Source organism: Geotrypetes seraphini, chromosome 10 (genome assembly GCF_902459505.1).
Source record: "Geotrypetes seraphini chromosome 10, aGeoSer1.1, whole genome shotgun sequence".
NCBI lineage: Eukaryota > Metazoa > Chordata > Amphibia > Gymnophiona > Dermophiidae > Geotrypetes > Geotrypetes seraphini.
In genome coordinates, this window is record NC_047093.1 from 142,935,601 (window position 1) to 142,951,116 (window position 15,516).

At 43.8% G+C, this 15,516-nt stretch overlaps 1 protein-coding gene across 2 annotated transcripts in view; it reads left to right on the forward strand.

Moving 5' to 3' along the window:
• Window positions 1-711: 711 nt before the first annotated feature.
• The window catches only part of PPP6R1 (protein phosphatase 6 regulatory subunit 1), a 178,414-nt gene continuing 163,609 nt past the window's right edge, over window positions 712-15,516 (forward strand). Inside the window, exon 1 of one of the 2 annotated variants that reach the window (XM_033960861.1) lies at window positions 712-1,144. The gene's annotated coding sequence lies outside the window, so the exon portion shown is untranslated. The remainder of the gene's footprint in view (window positions 1,145-15,516) is intronic. The other variant, XM_033960863.1, reaches the window with a different exon arrangement.

Sequence of the window (15,516 nt, forward strand, 5' to 3'; positions counted from 1 at the left end):
AGTGGGCGTGATCAGGCACTCCAAATCCCACAATGCTTTGGGAGTTGAAAATTAGGATTCCAGCCTGGAACTGGATAACTTGACAGCTCTGAAGCTCTTGAGATGGGCAGGTAAGAGTTATTGATAACTGAGTAGGAAATGGTACATAAACTCAGATTGTGAAAGCTGCCAAGGTGGTGGAGCTATGCTGCCAGGGAGGAGACTTCAGCAGCTGTGTGGCTGCAGGATTGCATAGTCCATGCAGCGCACCTTTTTCTTTGCAACCTTATAGGACACCCAAATGCTCCCATTGTATGTAATATGCATTTAGCTCGGTGATTTCCATTAATATTTAGTTTTTTTATGATTGAGGTTTAATCTAGTTTTAACTTTTGTTATTACATCTTGAAAGTATCAACATCATGATGAGATCTACTTTTTTTAACCTTAGGCGCTAAATCAATTGTTTAGGAACCCCTGAACTAGTGGTGTCAATAAAGATAGCTGACATTATTTTAAATAAGGGCCGGGGCGCTCTGATTGGTGGAGATCAGCCAATAGAATCCTCCCGTGCACATTTTGGCGGCCGATTTGGTGAGAACCCGTTAAAGCCAACCCTCCAGACGCATGCGCAGTTCTGATTACTCTGTCTTGACTGTGACGTTCAATAAAGTTTGCCGATTTATTTTTTTTCCGTCTGTTTATTAAAGGCCGTCCCTGTCCCTAGCCCTGCTTGTTGCTGAGAGATCAGCGCAGGCGCACAAGGGAGAGTGGCAGCGACGCACACTTCCGCCGCCGGCCCGAGCTCGTGACGTCAGCGGCGAGTCACGCGGAGGCCGGGCGCGCGCTGCTAACGTTTTTAACCGCCACGCCGCTCCCCGCCTCTCCCCTTCTCTCACTGTTTTTCTTTTCGGAGTGGTGGTTTCTTTTTTTATCTCTCTTCGTCGTCGTCCCGGCTCTCGTCCGCGCACGCGCGGAGACCGGAAAGGGGGAAGGCGGAAGCGGAAACGCGGTGCGGCCGGGGTGAGACGGGGATAGCGAGCGAGGAAACGGTCCGATAACCTAAGAGCGGCGACGGGAGGTGACGCCGCCACGGCAGATGGTCGTAGGCGGGGAGTAACGCGACGCTCCTGCCCCCGCCCCGGAGAGAAAAGGCGGGCAGCGGGTAAGAAGCTCCACCGGCAGGTCATGACCGCCAGGGCCTCCCCTCCCGAAGGAGAGGCGACGGGGGACGGAAACTTAAACAGCGCCCGAGAAGCTAATCTGTTCGCTTAGAGCAGTGCTTCTTAACTCGGTCCTCGAGCCAGTCCTTGCCAGTCAGTTCTTTAGCACGTCCGTACACTTAATTATATGCAGATCTCATTCAGAATATCCACAGTGAATATGCATAAACTTAATTATATGTAAATTTATTTCAGGATGCATAAACTTAAATAAATGCAAATTTCATTCAGGATATCCACAATGGATATGCATAAACTTAAATATATACATTTATTTCAAGATATCTACGATTTTTTTTTTTTTTTTTTTTTCTTAGTACTTACATGCCACTTGTATAGCCTAAGTGATTTACATTCAGGTGTTCGAGCATTTTCCATATCTATCTTGGTCAACTGGCAATCTAATGTACATGGGGGAATTAAGTGACTTGCCCAGGGTCAGAAGGAGCAATGTGGGTTTGAACCCACAACCTCAGGGTGCTGTGGCTGTAGCTTTAACCACTGCACCACTCTAGAAATCAAAATGTAAAAAGTGAGCCAAGGCTAGGACAATCATGCCATTGTGACATCACTGATGAGGCTGGCTCTTATTGGTGGAATGAGGCATTATGATGTCACAGTACCAGCTCTGGTTATCAGAGGTTGGGACTTTTCACACTATTCAATTTTTTATATTGTTCTCCCAGGGTAGCTCAGAACAGTTGACATAAATTTATTCAGGTACTCATGTATTTTTCCCTGTCTGTCCCGATGGGCTCACCATCTAATGCAATGGAGGGATTAAGTGACTTGCCCATGGTCACAAGAAGCAGCAAGGGTTTGAACCCAGAACTTCAGAGTGCTGAAGGCTGTAGCTCTAACCACTGTGCCTCACACAATGAATATGCATAAACTTTGGAACTCAGTGAGAGGCATATTGAGAATATGTGCAGATTTCAAAATGTTAAAAAAATCACTAAAGACATGTCTGTCTGTGAGAGCCTTCTCTTGACTGTTTTAAATTGATAGATGTTGGAGTATTCCTATAGGTATAGAAGAAGCCTGGACCGATTAGGGGAAGGCTGCCATGGGGGGGGGGGGGGCTCCAGGGGACCAAGGCAGGATGGGAGATAGGGAGGTACAGAAGGGGATAGTTGAGGGGAAGAGCAGCGGGAGTTTTAAATTAAGGGCCTCTCCCAGCGCAGCTATCTTTTAGCGCTGCGCCAGGGATGAATTTTATGATATGATCTTATTGTTGATCTTTGCTAAATTTGTAGAGTCTGTTGTATTAATGTATGTACCTTTGTTACTCACTTAGGATTTAAGCAGGATAGAAATTTTTTAAATAAATAAATTTATTTCATGCATGTTCATTGTGGATACCCTGAAAACCTGACTGGCAGGGAGGTACTCCAGGAGCGAGTTGAGAAACCCTGGCTTAGATTAGTAAACTCTGCTTGCAGTGGTTTTTAAACGTGTCCTGGGGATATCCCTAATGAATGTTCTTGAGGCAGATTGGCATGTCTGTCATCTTTCATGTGTAAATCTGCCTCCTTTATATTTATTAGGGATATCTGGCTGGGGGACCTCCAGGATGGGTTTTAAGAATTAAGCAGGGGCTGTCTCTTGAAAGCTTCTCTCTGTGCAGGCTCAAGTTTAAATCCCATGTCCAGCTCACCCTGCCACTCACCAGTGTTCCTTCTTTTCTCTCAGTCTCATCTTTTTCTTCAAGTATTTTACTATGTTCTGCAGGCATGATTAAAAAAAAAATCTATAGTTACAAACCATACAAAATACTTAAAATTCATTTTCTCCTTGAACAGATGCAATCCCATATCCTCTAAATTTTAAGGTACATTGTCTCTGTGTGCAAGTCCAAATTTTGTTTGTTGCATAAAGTTCTGTGTGGATCTGCCTCCATTTACCTAAATGCTCAAGGCTGTGGAGTCAGTACTGTACATAAAACCTTCGACCCCCCCCCCCAGCTCCTTTATTTATGGTATCTCCGCTTTTGACTTGGGCTTGTTTATTTATATCTATATACTGTATGTAGGTGTACTACATGCAAGGTGTGGCTTCTTGGGATTTGAATTTAATTTATGTTTCTCATTTTTAGCTATTATGGGTTTGCCATTTGTGTTCTATGTGTTTGTGACCGAGGTGTTCTGTTGGCATGATTTTTCTATGTGGGGATATTTGTGAGGGGAGACAGGGGTTTGTTGTTCCTTTTTTTGTATTTGTGATTTATAAAATGACAGCTTTACAGAATATTGTTTCTTTTTATTCTTTAATAAAATGATTTCAATATAAAATCGTAACTATTTGAGGCTTGTGCAGATGGGATCAGACAGTTTGCGGGGACAGGGATTAACTTTGTCTCTGTGTCATTCTCTAGGTGCTATGTTCACTAATATAACTATCATAAAATATATTACATTTTGTAAACATCAAAGAACTTGATATTAAAATATATTCTAAAAGTAAAACATGGGTTAATCAAATTCTTATATGTGAAATAATTAATGTAAGCATTACGATATTTGCATGACATACAATTTAACTATTAGGAGTTGGAGTTGGCACATTTTCACTGACATTATCTAATATCCCAGATTACACACTTTTCTGGAAGGAAATTAAATGTTATTTCAGAAATATATTGAATTGTTAATCTGAGAGTCACTTATCTGCTTGTGTTGTATTTTGTAATTCCTGGAAATATCCAGTTTTATTTTTGCTGTAATCCACTTAGAACTGCAAGGTTAAGGTGGAATAGAAGTCAGTAAATGTAATGTCATGTAACACAGATGTCCTATTTTAATACATTAAAGGTAGGAGTAGCCTGGTGGTCATGCATTGGTCTAAGAACTTTGTGAACTAAGCTTGGTTCGCACTGTAGCTCCCTCTGACTCTGGGCAAGTTTCTCAACCCTCCCTTGCTCCAAGTACAAAATAATACCGTTATGATTGTAAACACAGAAAGGCAGTATAGTAAGTGGCAGCAGATAAAGACTTGTATGATCTATTCAGTCTGCTCAGAAAGCAGTCAGAGTTGTAATTTCAGTCATCTATGCCTTGTTCAAAGTGTGAAGTTCTCTCAAGTTTTGCTTTGATTCTAACCTCCTTCCTATGTAGGGATCATCTGTGCTCTTCATTCTTTATGTCCCCAGCACCAGATGTGTATTCCAGGCATCCACCACCCTCTCCATGAAAACGTATTTCCTGATGTTGCTCCTAAGTTTGTTAAGTGGTAAAAATAGTTAACGTATTGGGGCTTTGAAAATGGTTTGGACATATTCACAGGGAAATATTTATTAGTCCAGAGCTTATCCTCTGAGTTAAGTAATAAGGGCTAGGGAAAAGTAATGGGATTTGATTACATTCATATTATATACACATACTTATTTTGTACCTGGGGCAGTGGAGGGTTAAGTGATTTACCCAGTGTCATGGGGAACTAAAGTGGGAATCAAATCCAATTCCCAGGGTTCTCAGGCTTCTGAACTAACCATTAGGCTACTCCTCCACTTCTAGAGAAATACCAATACTGGTATTTATCAGCAAGGTTGTGGCATTGGAATCTGTAAAAATGCACTAACTCAACTCCAGTTTCAGAATAAAAACTAGATTATAATTTGTAGCAAATTTATCATTTTATACTTTTACTAGTCGTTAAGCCCGTTACATTAACGGGTGCTAGAATTTATGTCTGTCTGTATTTTTCTTTCTGTCTCTTTCCTCCCTCCATTTCCCTGTGTAGCGCTGTCTCTGCTTTCTTCCTCAGTCTGCACTCTCAAGCTGTAACATTACTGCTTAGCTTTTTCTCCCAGCAAGCATCTCTGCTCTCTTTCTCATCCCCAGTCTCTTTGCTATTTTTCTCTTCTTGCAGGGGTCTCTGCTCTCCTTTCTCTATATGTTCCTGATTCCTGCAAACTTCTGTTTTCTCTGTATGCTCTTGATCCTGTGTTTCCCTGTAGGTGTCTTTTCCCTTTTTTTTTTTTTAATTCCTTTTTCATGTATGGTTGATTTATTAAAAGTTTTTTTATTTTTCCTATTTGTTGCATGCCTGTCTCCTTGGCCGCTGTATGTTTCTAATTTTTTGCTTTGTGTGTTTGTTTGTGTTTTTTTGCTGATTGTCTACTTGGTCGCTGTCTGTCTGTCTCATTGGCTGCTGTATGTCTGTATGCCTTTTTTTCAGTCTAACTCCTTGGCCACTGTATGTCTGGAAGGTTTTTTTTCCTGAATATATCTTTGGGCATTGTAATTTTTATTTTTTTCTGTTTGTCTCCTTGGCTGTTTGTATTTTTTTGCTGTCTCTCTGTCTGTCTACTTGGACGCTGTATGTAAGTATGTCTGTCTCCTTGGCTGCTGTATGTATGTCTGTTTGTCATTTTTTTTCCTGTGTCTCTCTCTCCTTGTCCTCTGTGTTTTGTTATTTTTTCAATCTGTCTCTTTAGCCCCCTGTCCTTCTGTGAGTGTCTGTGTCACTCTCTCTCCTTGTCCTCTGTGTTTTGTTATTTTTTCAATCTGTGTCTTTAGCCCCCTGTCCTTCTGTGACTGTCTGTGTGTCTCTCTCTACTTGTGCACTGTTGTTTGTTTGTTTTTTTCAATCTCTCTTTAGCTCCTGATCCCCTCTCACTGACCCTTGATCCCCTCTCACTGACCCTTGCGCGACTGCATGTAATTCCGGTTAGGTTTCCATGGCAACCCTGCTCGCGGGTCTGTGAGTGTAGGGCCCTTTTGTCGGGTCTGGCGGCGCCGGGTTGGGAAGAGTCCTGGCTCCTTTTTTGGTTTGGGCCCGTGCAGAGGGGCTCAACAGCGCACAACCACCTTTCCTTCCCTCCCTCCATCAGGTGCAGTGCAGCTCCACCAATGTTAAAAGCAGCCGCGTCGAAATCGGAGCCCTGCCACTGCCGTAGCACTTTCCCCTCTGCCTTGGTCCCGCCCCTTCTCTGACATATGGGACCGCGGCAGAGGGAACTTGTTACGGTGGCGGCAGGGCTCCAATTTCAAAGCAGCTGCTTTTAACATAGGCGGAGCTGAACTGTACCTGATGGAGGAAGGGAAGGAACGGTGGGGCAAATTTGGTCAACGGCAGGAATTGTTTGGCGGACCAAGCACCGTGAAACCGTGAGGAAGGCCGCCGCAGCCTCGCAGCTAGGTAGGGGGACAACAATGGCGCTTATGCTCAAGCCCCCGCCGCAGCTCCTCTCTCGATCCTGGTGCGGTTCGAGAGAGGATTCGTGGCGGCGGCTTGAGCATAAGCGCGATTGTTGTCCAAGTTGCCGAGTTTGGTGACGTAAACCCGCGCATGCGCACTAAAAAAAAGGGACGGATAAGGGAACACATTTTTTTTAGTGCGCATGCGCGTCCTACCATTTTATTATATTAGATATATTTTAGTCCTGAATCTAAAGCACAGGTAAATGTTATATTTACCATTCTGACTCCCTCATAGTTGTGTGGGTTTTTTTGTTTGTTTTTTTAGCTGGAATGAGATTTGACTTTCCTGTGATTCTAAGCAGAGGAGGAACAGATTGGAAGCATCCTGGCTTAGTAATTCATGTTTAAGAATAGTTGTGATTTTGTGTTATGTAAAGAAGCAGCTTGAAGCATATCGAACCAGTATTAGCTGCAGTGGTTGCTCTTTCAGTGCATGATCAGATTAAAGAAGTGCATTGTTCACTTGCTAATCCCAGCAGTAGTTTGAATCCTTATGAAAATAGTAAGCTGATGGGGGTTGTTACCTTGTGAGTATGGGGAAACCCTCTTGGTCTATTTTGTATAAGCGAACAGTTGGACAAAGGTGACCCCATAGATGTAGTGTACCTAGACTTCCAGAAAGCCTTCAACAAGGTGCCTCACGAGCGCCTACTAAGGAAACTGTGGAACCACGGAGTGGAAGGGGACATACACAGATGGATCAGAAACTGGCTGGCGAACAGGAAACAGAGAGTAGGAGTGAAAGGTTGGAAAGGGGTCACGAGTGGCATCCCGCAGGGGTCAGTGCTGGGACCGCTCCTGTTCAATATATTTATTAATGACCTGGAAGCAGGGACGAAGTGCGAAATTATAAAATTTGCGGACGACACAAAACTCTCCGGTAAGGTTAGCACAGTTGAGGAATGTAGAGAACTCCAAAGGGACCTGAACAAACTGAGTGAGTGGGCTACTAAATGGCAGATGAGCTTCAATGTGGAGAAATGTAAAGTCATGCACATGGGGAAAGGAAACCCAATGTACAATTACACAATGGGGGGGGGGATATCATTGGGGGGAGAGCAATCTAGAAAGGGACTTGGGGGTTATGGTGGATAAAACAGTGAAACCGGCGGCACAATGTGTTGCGGCCTCGAAAAAGGCAAACAGAATGTTGGGCATTATCAAGAAAGGTATCGCTACCAGAAGCGAGGAGGTTTTCCTCCCGTTGTATAGGGCAATGGTGCGACCGCATCTGGAGTACTGCGTTCAATACTGGTCGCCGTACCTTAAGGATATGGCGATACTGAAGAGGGTCCAAAGAAGAGCAACAAAAATGATAAGGGGCATGGAGAACCTTTCGTATGCTGAGAGACTGGACAGGCTGAGGCCCTTTTCCCTGGAGAAGAGGAGGCTTAGAAGGGGATATGATAGAAACTTACAAGATCATGAAAGGTATAGAGAAGGTAGAGAGGGACAGATTCTTCAAACTGGCAAGGGCAACAAAAACTAGAGGGCATTCGGAAAAACTGAAGGGAGACACATTCAGAACAAATGCAGGAAGTTCTTTTCCACTCAGAGGGTGGTGGACACCTGGAATGCACTTCCGGAGGAGGTAGTAAAGCAGAGTACGATTTTGGGTTTCAAAATGGGACTGGACAAATTCATGAAGGAAAAGGGGATTGAAGGGTATAATTATAGGGTACTATACAGTACAAATGCTTTAGAGTAATAGATCACGTACAGGTCATTGACCTAGGGGGCCGCCGCGGGAGCGGACTGCTGGGCATGATGGACCTGTGGTCTGACTCAACAGAGGCGATTCTTATGTTAAATACAAAAAGGCTATGATGTACCACAACTCTTCAGTACATGACAAATTTTTGCATATAATAAAATGTCAACTAGCCCTTTTATTATGCAATCTATTCACCCACCCTTCTCCACCCCTTTCCCTCCCCCTCCTAATCTTTAGCAAGGTAGTACCGATAGGATGAATGTGCATTTAAAAATTCAATAGTAAATCTCAGCATTTTGACTAGGCGATAGAGGAGGCAACCAGATTTGGAAGCCTCTCGCCATCTTCAACATAAAATATCCCAATTCTTATGAAAGAGAAGTGATTCCTTTTTAGGGCAGTCAGTCTGGACATCAGTTGTAGGCTGCCTTATTTAATGATACTTAGGGTTTACAGTTCTTGCAGACGTGCTATACATTGTTGCTAAGGATCTGGGTACTTTGTCTCTGCCTTGGGAATTTACAGTCTGAGTACCTGAGGCATGGGGGGGTGAGGTGGCTTTCCCTAGGCCAGTGGTTCCTAACCCTGTCCTGGAGGACTACCAGCCAGTCAGGTTTTCTGGATAGCCCTAATGAATATGCATGAGAGAGATTTGCATATAATGGAGGTTACTGGTATACAAATCTGCCCCATGCATATTCATTAGGGCTATCCAGAAAACCTGACTGGCTGGTGGTCCTCCAGGACAGGGTTGGAAACCACTGCCCTAGGCCAAACAAAGTGTGAGTAGCAGAAAAGGGATTCCATCTCTGGATTTTTGATCTTTTGGACCACTAGTGCTCTTCCTCTTCAAACACAGTGCACATGAGTGTCCTGTTTCCATAGGCAGGCTAATCCCTCCCCTTCCCACCTTCATTTTCTTGTTTAGAGACCTGAATAAGATGTTTCCCATGGACAGGCCTAGCGTGAAGTAGTATTTCCTACATGTGACAGGCCTCTTACCAGTGCCATCTCTGTAAACTGTTCTTTCAAGAGCAAATGTTGATTCAGAGAAGATCAGTAAAAAAAACTTTGTAAGGTTTTCAACATAACCCTTTTGGCATCTCCAGTTTTCCTTTTCTTTTCGATTTGTGGAGTTTTGCTCTTCTGTTTTGGTTATCATGTCTTCCTTACAGACGGTATCAGCAGGCCTGGATTAAGATATCAGGCAACATAGCCATGCAGCAGGGCCAAGTTTCAAGTTTATTAGGTTTCTTGATTAATCTCTTAATCAGACTTTTAAGCGATGTACATATTAAAATTTACATTTGTTAGGTGACAATAATACATAAAATACTTAAAAAGGACTAAATTACACTCAATTTAACATATTCTTAACATTAGGTGAGGAGGGATGAAATACAATTCATTAAAGTAAAGAAAAGACATTAAGGGAAAATACAAAAGAGTAACAAATTAAAAAATATAATATAAAAGTAGGGTAATAAGATAATAAAATTAGTTTGAAAAGGCATCCTTGAAAAGAAATGTTTTTAAGTTACTTTTAAATTTTCCAAATTCCTTCTCTTCCCTTAAAGAAATTGATTAAAGTAAATGATTGTTACTGTCGGCCGCCTTGAAACAAATTAGCCAGCACCTTTCATCTGCTTGCTGATAAAATGTACTACTCAGCTTTTCTTACTGCTATTTTGGAGGTATTCAATTATAGCAGCACTTGCATAAACTAGAACCATTTTCACTTGTTCACCATTGACATGACATGTTATACTTAGGGCTGCCGAATACTTTATTTTCAGAAGGGATAAAATTATTTTTGGCATCAGACTGTTGAAAAGAAGTAATGCTTTTATTTGCAATTGTGGATGCTGTTTAATTTACCTATTTATTGCTCTTTTTATTTTTCTGAGGGCCCATTTTCTGTAGAGATAGTGAAGGATGTATGCCTTCTCTAGCAAATGTAATAACCCTCATCCAGCACTGAAAAGGACTGGCTATAAATATGCTTGCATGAAAATAATAATTAAAAATAATGTAAGAGTTGAAGCTGTAAGCCACAGCAACCACATGCAAGTTACCGTAATCACTTTGATTTGCCAATAGAATTAAGCTTGTCCACAAGGCAACTTTACTGCTGCTGGTTAAATGTGTTACTTTGCTGTAGGGCATAAAACAACTAAAAACCTGTTCATGTTTAACATTGGTGCCACTGTGTCTAATTTATAATAGTTTTGTTTGCCCAATGCTGTTCATTTTCAGGGCCCAGGCTTTGTCCTTTGTGTTGTGAGAAGTTTGATGTCAGGATGGTAAACTGCCTTATTATTTTTTGGCTTGTTTGCCCTTGTGGATTTTGAAACTCCTGCTTTCAGCTCACAGGATGCTCTTTGATACTGAGCAGACCCATGGTGTAATCTCGAACGGTGACTCTCAGGTAGCAAATGGAGAACTTCTTAGTTACACAGAACCAGGTTTTAATATACATGTAAAAAGAAAATGTACAGGCTCCGACCCCAAGCAAGAACACAGCGGGGTTTTATGAAACTGAAGTGGTGATTTTTCCTGGTTTCAGTTCTGTCTCTCTTGGTTAAAGTGAATTTACTGTTATCCCAGGTCAAGCAGGCAGCATATTCTCACATGTGGGTGACGTCATCCATGTACCCCCGATGCGGACAGCCTCGCAAACAGACTTGCTTGCATAACTTTAGAAAGTTCATGACTGCGCATGGGCGAGTGTCTTCCCGCCCAACCTAGGGCACGTCTCCTCAGTTCTCAGTTTTCTGCAGAGCCAAAAAATCCTCTTTTTGACACTCTGTACTAGACTCTTTTTGTGTTTTCTTTTACCGCGGTTCGTGTATTTCTTACAGGGTCGCTGTATTTTCTTTTTTGCGTCTTATTTAAAAAAAAAAAAAAAAGATTTAAATTTAACTTTTCTTTTTTTCTTTAGTGTCTTTCTTCCCCGCGACCTCAGCCTGCGGGCTTCAATTTGGATGCAGCTATTTTCCCTTCTATGTCCCGACCGGTCACAGGTTTTAAGAAATGTAGCCGTTACCAGCGCGCGATATCCCTCACTGACCAACATAGGTGGTGTGTTCAGTGTTTAGGGCCTGACCATCATCCGGAGTCATGTATTCGCTGTGCTATTCTTCAACCTCGAGCCATTAAGCATTGTCAAAGATTTTCAGCGGTATGGATACTCCAATTCCGACTTTGACCTCGACCCCGAATCTGGTCAAGTCTTCTACAGGGCTCCCGAGGTCTACCTCATCCTCGGCCTCAATTAAGTCCTCGTCTTTGAGCAAATCCTCTCCTGAGAACCAGCTCTCCTCACTGTCTCCCTCAGGTAAGGTAGTTCAGCAGCCTCCTTCGGACATACGGGTAGTCCTGAAGCTGGCCAAGCAACATGTCTCTAAATCAAAGCATCATTCTTCATCATCTTCCTCGGAGACTATAACTGCTGAAGATGTACCAGATCCTCAAGTCTTGGTGCCCCATTTGCAGCCTATGAACCAAGCTATTATGCATCAGGAGTTTGGTAGCATGCTTGCCAAATACACTCCTGCCTCGACTCTTCTTCCTGCAGTTCAGTCTGAGCACTCAGCAGTATCACAAGGAGTTGAGTCCTTGGCAGTGCCTCGATCTGAAACTATTCAGTCTGTACAAGGACCCAAGTCTTTAAGAGTGCTTCAAGATGAACCTCCATACTCTATACAAGAAGTCCTTAAGAGTGCCTCGATCTGAATCTACACACACTATGCAAGGAGTCGAGTCTTTGCGAGTGTCTCGACCAAAATCTACACACTCTATTCAAGGAGCTGAGTCCTTGCATGTGCCTCGAGATACCTCAATACAAGGAGACGAGTCCTTTTTGTTGTCTCAACGTTGACCTCCAACTTCCAGCCCTCCTTCCTCACATAAGGCCTTGCCCTTTTCGTGGCACAGGGCGAGGACACCACGACATCCATCGAAGCAGGATCTATCTGACTCGATGCACAGTTCTCCACATCATCTGCTGAATCGAGGCACAGGTCCTCGTCTCGAGACAGGTCTCGTTTATCCACACATCAACACTCTTCGAGGCCTTCATCTCCTCAGTCGAGAAGACCACCTGCAGAGCCTTTCCACTCTCGCCGCTCAAGTCTTTCTTCTGTGAGGTACTCTACCCATTCTCTCAGTGAGTCTTCTATACCTGCATATTCAGAACTCAGGTATCAATACTCCCGAGAAGCTTCACCTTCGTTCTCTGCCATGCGAGGTGCCTCGCGGTCACTTTCCTCACGAGGCCATCCTTTTCTAGAGCAAGTATCTTTCTTTACATTCCTCCGCCAGATGAGTAAAGCTCTTAACATCACTTCGGAATCTGATGCCAAGTACTCTATGGAATATTTGGAAGAAATGGGTATTCCTCATCTTCCTAGGGAATCTCTCAAATTACCCATTAACAGACTTCTTTCTCAAACATTCAAACAAAATCTTGAGACACCATATTCCATTCCTGTTCTGGCTGCAAAATTGGAATCTCACTACAGGATGATCCACTGCAAGGGGTTTGATAAGTCTCAATTATACCATCAGTCCTTTTTAGTGGAGTCTTCTTTGAAAAGAACCAACCCTGCCAAGGTTTACGCCACTGTCCCCCCTGGAAGAGAGGGCAGGACTATGGATAAGTTTAGCAGTCGCTTGTATCAAAATTCCCTTATGGCAACCAGGGTTTTGAATTACAACTTTGTCTTTATTTCCTATCTCAAGCATCTAGTAAACAGCTTGCCTGATTTTATCAAGTATATTCCTCAACATCGTCTTCCAGAGTTTCAACAGCTGACTCACACTCTGGCTCAACTACGCATGCATCTTCTTCAATCCTCGTATGATGCATTTGAACTTTCCTTGAGGATCACTGCTTTCTCGGTGGCTATGCACCGCCTTGCCTGGCTTCGCACTGTAGACATGGACCCGAATCTTCAAGATCGTCTGGCCAATATTCCTTGTCAGGGCAATGAGCTCTTTGATAACTCTATCGAGGCAGCTACCAAATGCTTGTCTGAACATGAGAAATCGTTTGTTTCCATCATCAGACTAGAGCCTAAGCCTTCTACTGCTAAGACTTCCAGACCTCTTCTATCCTACCAGAGGGTGGATGACGTCACCCACATGTAGAGAATATCTGCCTGCTGTCCCTGGATAACTCAATACTCCAGATGAAGTTGCATCATGGAGTGATACAGGGACATTATAACATTCTTAGTCTTAGTGTAATCTAGCATCCTGTTTACTTTTTTGTCGCTGCTGCTGCACATTGGGCAGAAGGTTTCATCGTATTGTCTGATGACACCCAGATCCTTTTCTTGGGCGATAACCCCCAAGGTGGACCCTAGCATCCAGTAACTGATTTGTGTTATTCCCAATGTGCATCACTTTGCATTTATCCATATTAAATTTCATTTGCTACTTGTACACCCAATCTTCTAATTTCCTATGGTCCACCTGCAATTTTTCACAATTGGCATGCGTTTTAACAACTTTGAACAGTTTAGTGTCATCTGCAAATTTAATCACCTCACTCGTCCCAATTTCCAGATCATTTATAAATAAGTTAAATAGCACAGTTCCCAGTACAGACCCCTGCAGCACTCCACTGTTTACTCTCCTCCATTGAAAAAAATAATAATTTAACTCTATCCTCTGTTTTCTATCATAAGAACATAAGCAGTGCCTCCGCCGGGTCAGACCATAGGTCCATCCTGCCCGGCAGTCCGCTCCCGCGGCGGCCCAAACAGGTCACGACTTGTCTGAATCACCAGAAGGGGCTCCCTTGCCACCTTGGTTTCTCATTGAAGTCCTATCTTCCCATCGAAGTCCTAACCCTCCGGTCTTGCACATGCACGACCTGGTTGGGTTTCTATACTTATCACCTGGTTAGCTTTCTATACTTGTGTTACATCCCAGCTCCTCCCTCAGTATCCCATGATCCCTTTATCCCTCAGGAATCCGTCCAATCCCTGTACCGTACTCTGCCTGATCACTTCCTCCGGTAGCGCATTCCAAGTGTCCACGACTCTTTGGGTGAAAAAAAAACTTCCTTGCATTTGTTTTGAACCTATCTCCCTTCAGTTTCTCCGAATGCCCCCTCGTACTTGTTGTCCCCTTCAGTCTGAAGAATCTGTCCCTATCCACCCTCTCTATGCCCCTCATGATCTTGAAGGTCTCTATCATATCTCCCCTGAGCCTCCTTTTTTCCAGAGAGAAGAGCCCCAGCCTATCCAACCTCTCGGCGTATGGGCAGTGTTCCAGCCCTTTTACCAGTTTCGTTGCTCTCCTTTGGACTCTCTCAAGTACCGCCATGTCCTTCTTGAGGTGCGGCGACCAATACTGAACGCAGTATTCCAGATGTGGACACACCATCGCTCGATACAATGGCATGAATATTGGCCCTTCACTCCGACCCTCTGCAGTCTACCCGACAACCAGTGCTTGATCCATCTGTGCACATCCCCTCCCACCCCGTGGTTCCACAGCTTCCTAAGCAGCCTTTCATGTGGCACCTTGTCGAAAGCCTTTTGAAAATCGAGGTAAATGATGTCTATGGGTTCCCCATTGTCCACCCGACTGCTTATTCCCTCAAAGAAGTACAGAAGGTTCGTTAGGCATGACCTTCCCTTACAGAATCCGTGCTGGCTTGTTCTCAGTAGGCCATTCCTCTCGATGTGCTCGCAAATGTCGTCCTTGATCATAGCTTCCACCATCTTCCCTATAATTGAAGTCAGGCTCACCGGCCTGTAGTTCCCGGGGTCACCCCTCGATCCCTTCTTGAAGATAGGTGTGACATTCGCCAATTTCCAGTCCTCTGGTACCTCACCAGTTTTCAAGGATAGGTTGCAAACATGCTGGATTGTGCCCGCTATTTCTTGTCTTAGTTCCTTCAGAACCCTTGGGTGGATCCCATCCGGGCCCGGTGATTTACCGCATTTTAACCTGTTTATCTGTTTGAGGACATCCTCCTTACTTACCTCTATGTGCTCCAATTTTTCGGCCTGTTCCCCACTCATGAGCTCCTCTGAGTCCGGTATATTAGATGTGTCTTCGCTCGTGAAAACCGACGAGAAGAACGTGTTCAACCTCTCAGCTACCTCTTTATTCTCCTTAATCACTCCCTTCCTATCCCCATCGTCCAATGGCCCCACCTCCTCTCTCGCTGGTTGCTTCCCCTTTATGTAACTGAAGAATGCCTTGAAGTTTTTCGCCTCCCTGGCCAGCCCCTCTTCGTATTCCCCTTTCGCTTTTCTAACCTCTCGGTGGCATTCCTTTTGGCATTTCCTGTGCGCCTGGTGATTTTCCTCCGTTGGGTCCTTTTTTCATCTCCGGAAGGATACTTTTTTGTCATTTATTGCCCTCTTTACTTCAGTTG